The sequence below is a fragment of the Vulpes lagopus genome, chromosome 9 (genome assembly GCF_018345385.1).
Source record: "Vulpes lagopus strain Blue_001 chromosome 9, ASM1834538v1, whole genome shotgun sequence".
Taxonomy (NCBI): Eukaryota; Metazoa; Chordata; class Mammalia; order Carnivora; family Canidae; genus Vulpes; species Vulpes lagopus.
In genome coordinates, this window is record NC_054832.1 from 6,173,410 (window position 1) to 6,179,938 (window position 6,529).

Sequence of the window (6,529 nt, forward strand, 5' to 3'; positions counted from 1 at the left end):
GATAGACCCAGGTGACTGATGGTATTAGGCTGCCTCCAATTCCTTGACTTCACCCTGATTGAAGCTAGATAAATGCCTGGACTTTCCAAGACACATGAAGCAGTAACTGCTTCATCTCTCCTTCCCTTCCTTTCTCTCTCTCTCTCTATCCTTCCTTCCTTCCTTCTTTATTATCCATTCTAAGTTGGTGTCTGCTCCTTTTAAGAATTTGAGTGGCATTGGTAGTTACATGGTGAGTGAAAGCAAAGTCCTGCTGGTAAGGAATACTTTTTAGGCTTGAGTGACTCTTTCCAAGGCCCTGAATCCTTTGGAAGAAGCGTCAAAAGCACCTTGTTTTCGAGGTAGGCAATTGTAGAATTGCTGGGATGAGGTAAATAATCAGCGGTTCAGTCCACCTCACAGGCAGGTAGCATCTGACTCTGAATTGTCACAATGATGATTTCCTGGTGGCTGCTGACATCCAATTGCGAGAATGATTAATCTGCTGAAACACACATGAGGATTTGGAGATGCTTCACAAACCATTTCAAATATAAAATTGCCCCACATTTTTTTCCTAATTATTTCTAAATAAATAATGCCATAATAATACAACAACAAATAAAGCTGTGAGGTGTTAACTGACTGGTAACATGTGGTCAGTATGATAGTTATTGACAACTGGAAAAGCAGTTAAGGAAAACACAAAGTATCTTTCATTACCAACTTTCAATTTTATTATAGTCATGGAATAAATTTGGTATTATTAAATTTTCTATGGAAAATGAAAAAAAATAAGTTGGTGTCTGAACCTCAAAATCCAAAAATTTCTGATTATACTAGTAGGAAACATTGAAAACAAAAATTACCTATGTTTGGAGTTCTTTGATTCCCAGCAGTGACGTAAGGGTAGTTGGTATCTTAGGTGAAACACTGAGAAGGGCTGCAGTCCGCAGAGAAGGAAAACATTTGGTTTCTACCCCAAAGAGTAGATAGACATAAGGCACTGCGTGCATGAAAACAGGTGGGCCAGCACAGAGAAATAGTAACCATTTGCCAAGAACAATGGTTTGAAATTTAGCCAGCAAGAGTCCTAGTCAAACCTCTACCGGGAAAAAACCCTTTCCTGGCAGAGCAAAATTAAAATACAGCTAAGAGGAGTTCAATGAGCTAGAGTCGGAATTCATCATGATGAGATTAGAACACACAAAAGCAAATTCCACCCAAATACCGGACAATTTAGAGGCATGGTGTGCAGAGGCCACATGCCTTTCCTTAGGCAATTTGCAATGAATGACAAAGAAAAAGTCACTGCTCCAAGGACGACTGTATAGAATAGCCTATCTTCATCTCCTTTTCTACGCTGTTCACCCACAAAAGCTGCTAAGAGCAAAAGTGGAAGGATGGAAGTTGGAAGGATAGAACCCTGAGTCAGTGACAAACCGATAGGAATGTGAGCCTGCTCGTGGAGCATCCCTGAGTTCTAGGGGTGTGAGAAGTGAGGGTGACTTAACTAACACAGGATGTGGAGCTGTGAGGGGGCCAGTGTCTGCTCAGACCTCCAGGTTTCCCGTTGCCCTATAAACTCCACCACCATGAAGGCACTGTGAGCTGCAAACGCCATCACCACGCAGGTGCTCTGGGCTGCCAACCCCATCACCATGCAGGTGCTCTGGGCTGCCAACCCCATCACCATGTGGGCAGGTGCTCTGCGCTGCAGCATCAGGAGCTTAAGTGAAAGTCCCTCATGGCCCTCCAGATGCATGACCTAAAATATTAAGTCATCTGTCCCTTGCCTTATTCAACTCCCTTTGTCTCCATAGGAAATAAAATGCAAATAAAGTCAGCAGCAAATAGCTCGCCTTTTACCACCCTCCCATTCTCCATCCACAATCACCTCTGCCCTACTCCCTCGAACTCACTTCCTTGCACATTCCAAATAGAGGAATGCTCTACTTGTTATGAGTAACAATGCCAATAGCTAACAAAGTAGTAAACAACGATGATCCCCAAAGAACTGTAAGTATATTAACTCATTTAATTTAATTCTGTCAACATGCTATCTATGGAAGAAGCTAGTTTTATTATTTCCATTGCAATTTATGCCTGTATTGGAGCTCGAACCCAAACCATTTTGAGAAACTTAAGACATATATCTGAGATTGGCATTTATCTTGCTAGTCCCTGACTCCATGTCTTACAAAACAGAACTAAACAAGAAATGGTTTCAAATGAGAAGGCATTATTTGGGGTTTGCATAATTGACATCGTTATCTGTCAGGTGGCTTAAATAAACCCAGCAGCCATTATAAGATCATTAGAAAAGGGGTAGCAATAGGTCCAGAAGGCCAATTCGCTGTGTTCTAATCACAGGAGAAGCAGCAACCCTAACAGGGGCCTTGGGGAAAATGTATTGAAGCAGCTGGAAAAGTTTAATGACCAAATCAAGGTAAAGAAATGGCTACCTGTGCACCAGTGAATAGGATCATTTCAGCCTGTGTGATGTGGAGGAGCTTAGAGATGCTCTTCCTGCCACCCCTTGCTTCCCCGCTCCTAATGCAGGATCCCACAGCAGCTGAGGAAATCTGAGGACTCTCACACAGCCACCTGAATGAGGGTGGAGACAAAGAAGGGAAAACATCCCTGATGTGAGTAGCCTCGGCTCAGCAGATCCTAGCCTAGCCTGCAATCCCCTCCCGCTAAGGACCCAGTGGGTTTTAGGATAGCAATCTTGTCTGTGCATTTGTCTCCAGAATGCACCCTTCTCCTTGAAGGGGAGTGCGGCTTGAGGAAGAGAGGAACACTGCCTGCTAATTGAAGCAGAATCTAATTTTAAAGTCTCCTTTTCAGCAGGCATCTGGATGTTCTGTTTAATGCGACTGATTACCTGGGGTCTATTTCCTGCCCAGCAGCCTAGGGAGAGAAGTACCAGAGTAGAAAATGATGTAATGAGAACCAGGTTTAGGTGGAGCCTGAGTGCCTTGCAGAAGAGCATCCCATTCTGTAGTGAGGGGCTTCCAATCGCCGCGTATCTCAGAGGATCACCTTGGAACTAGGCTGATCTGAATTCGATGCTGACATCAGGAGTTTCTTCTCCATGCATTTTTTCCCCCTCTTCAGAGTCATTGGGTCTTGGGTGACAGAAGTAAAATGTTTTAGTTACTTTACATTTTGCAAAAAGCACCATGCAACCACCTTGGCCGGGTAAGCCAGGTTCATCCCCACTCTAATGTCCCCCAAACCATCTTTTACCAATTTACAAACCTTCCTCCCCCAAATCATGAACATCTTCCAATGCCTGGTCTCATTGATTTATCATTACAACGTTTGAGGTATCATTACACCCAGCTGACTAAGGATAGCAAGGCACAGAGAGGTTAGGGAATTCACCCAAAGCACACAGTTTGTAACCAAAATTTGCATTTACTAAGGCGCACTAGGTGAAAGGCATGGGAAAAGCATTCTGTAAAGACTATGCCAACTAAAAGCCACAGCAGCCGCTTGAGGTGGGGAGTATTGCCATTTTCAGTTTTGCTGCATAGACGAGAAACCAGAGTCTGGATGATGAAGAACTTACCCAAACACAATAGAAAGGAATCTGTGTAACCCAGGTCCTCCTGAGTGTAACTCCACAATCCCATGCTGCATTGTTAGTTCACAAAGACCTTAGGCTTGAATATAGTTCTCTTACTCCGAGTGAGGACTCAGCAAATTGGACAGGAAATACATCTATATGAAAATCCAATCCTGTTTAATATATAATTAGAGAAAATTAGAGATATAAAATTATTTATTGTCTGAATCTCAGTCCCCTAAAGACTTTCAGTTGCTTTGGTTTGATTTGGTTTGGTTCTAATTGATGGCCGTGCAAGTTTGGAACTGCCAAAGTGCCATTAAACTCCTCGGTATAATAAAACTTTAGATGATTTAGAGCTCTCATTGGAAGTTTCTGGATCTCAGAGGATAGAAGCTAGACAGGGACGGATAAAAAGAGAAGCAGCCACTCTGTTATTGGCATTACCAAGAGGGATTTTAGGAAGAATATAAACGTCTAGTGGGAATTTGTGAATTTGCTTTCTGTGTGATGTGCAATGGAAATCTACTCCCACATTCCCCCATGGAAATGTCAGTGAAATTCAGAGTGATTATTATGTTTGATATAAGTATGCTTCTTTTTCTGGAAAATACAAAGAAGTAATGAGCTCTGTATCAAGACTGTTGGGAGCCCATGGGGACAAGCAATTTCTCCTTTTACATCAAGAGCATAACTGACACCCAGCCTCAAGGAAGCCAAAGAAAACACACACACATATAGAGGCAGCAATACATAAATGCTATACCTACATACAACCGGTGCTACCAAAATTATGGTGGCCCTTTCCAGTTATTTAACAAATATTTCTTACTTGCATTCTAACTGCCTGCTAATTACTATAGTTATTTTTTAGTGGTGGGGATATGGAATTAAACAAAACAGAGTTCCGATCCACATGGAACTACTATTTCACTAGGGGGAAATGCTAAACAGAAACCATCTTGGATCCTGACATGTATCGTTGGTCTAGTAAGGAATGGCTGAAAGTGGGAAGAAAAGCATTAGGATGCCAAAGGAGGCTTTTTGAGAGAAGATTCCTGTGACAATAAGAGGAATGAGGCTTCTAGATGGAGGGAAGACCATGTCCAAGGGCATGTGACTCCGAGGCTCAATGGAATTGAGCTTGATGTAGTCAGAAACACCAGTGTGGTCACAACATAGCAAACAGGAGGGACAGCAGAAGGATGTGGGATGGGAACCCAGGGGAGGCCAGATGTAGTAGTGTTTTGTAATCATGATGGGCAGTTTGTACTTATTGTAACTGGCAAGCCATTGGAGGATATGATTGAGTTACCCTTGTGAACAAGGGACCAGGCATTACTATGAGTGGAAACAGGAAAATAAGTATTCCAGGTGTGAGATGGATTACAAGAGCAAGACTTTCAGAGAAGTTGACTTCAGATTTTGAGACAGTCCACAAGGGTTGCTGTGAAATTGGATGTTGGGTATGATGGAAAGCATTCTATTAAGTATGATGCAAGCGTTTCAATTTCAACAAACATGAGGTTGAAGCGTATGAAATCGGTGCTTCTGGAGGTGGAAACGAAGTTCCCAGTAGCATGTCCTCGTGGAAGTGGGATCTGTGAAGTTCCATGAAGGCGCCCAGCCAGGAACTGCTGCTGACTTGCGCGGGGACTATCTGAGAGTCCCAACTCTTCACAGCTGGCAACTCAGCCAGAATCATAGAGTGGGGTCTACGATCAGAGAAAGAGGCATGCGATTTGGGAAATGATGTAACTAGCAATAGAGAACCCATATGAAGACGTGGCATTTTACCTGAGTCAGTGTAATGTCTTGCTCAGCAGGAAGAAGCATCTTTTGGCTACCATTGTTGGTGGATGAATAAGCTGAGAAACAGCTCCTAAGTGAAGATTATCAATAAGTATACAATCCGTTATCACAACAATCTTGTGAAGTATCACTGTGCCCTTCTTACGGAGACGCCGTAAGGTGCATAATATGGGGGAACCTTGTTTTCTATTAAAAAAAAACGTCCATAGCAATGACATAATCCCTACGTGTGGACAGAGTATGTGTGTGCTTTGCTGCATGTTATCTGCACATCATACCTGCTTATATCTATACGGACATCTATCTACACTTTAATTTTTAAACTTAGTCTCGCCTCACCTAACTAGGACCACTTTTTTCTGTCGTGCTTAATATAAACTATTATCATTCGAACAGAAACATATATACCTTTGGAAGGAGAAAATAAAATCTCACGTTAAAATAAAAATCCCAAGGAGGGGGGATGGCTATTTACAATATCAAAAATGTCCGAAACCTAAATGCAAGGTCCAGTCTTTGCAAGGAAGTAGGGGTCTGAATCACTATTACCCCAACTTCATAGACCTGGAAACAGGAGCTCTGATCCATCACGTAAAATGCCAAAGTCCACACACCAATAAGCAGTGATGCCGGGACTCAGATCCTTACCTCCCAACCCCACATTCTTTATTCTATCTCTCACCTTAGTACATCACCTGGGATGTACTAGATGTCTAAAGGATACCTATTTAATAAATGCAAAATGAAATCATTTATGTTCTCTTACAAATTGTAGAACAGAGCAGAGACATTTTGCTTAACTTAATGTATCTAAAATGTATACTTATTAATAATTATGGAAGCATCAGTTTTCCTCTCCATCTATCAACATACATTTTGGCTGGTTTGATGTAAATCTTTCCTGTCTGAAGAGCCGTGCAAGCTTCCCACAAATGCGCCAGTGTTGGCAGGATTCAATGTTTGTCCTTGAACCCCACGCTGGGTTTTAATTTGAGGACATTGGGCTCCAGAATTATTCTCTTTCTCTAGGCAGAATCCATTTCCTGTAAAAGTAGATAAGTGAGCATTTTGCTTCACAAGAATAGACATGGAAGGAAGTCCTAGGAGAAACCTATATTATTCTACTCATTAAATTTTTCAGGCCATTTAGGATACTTGTGGAGG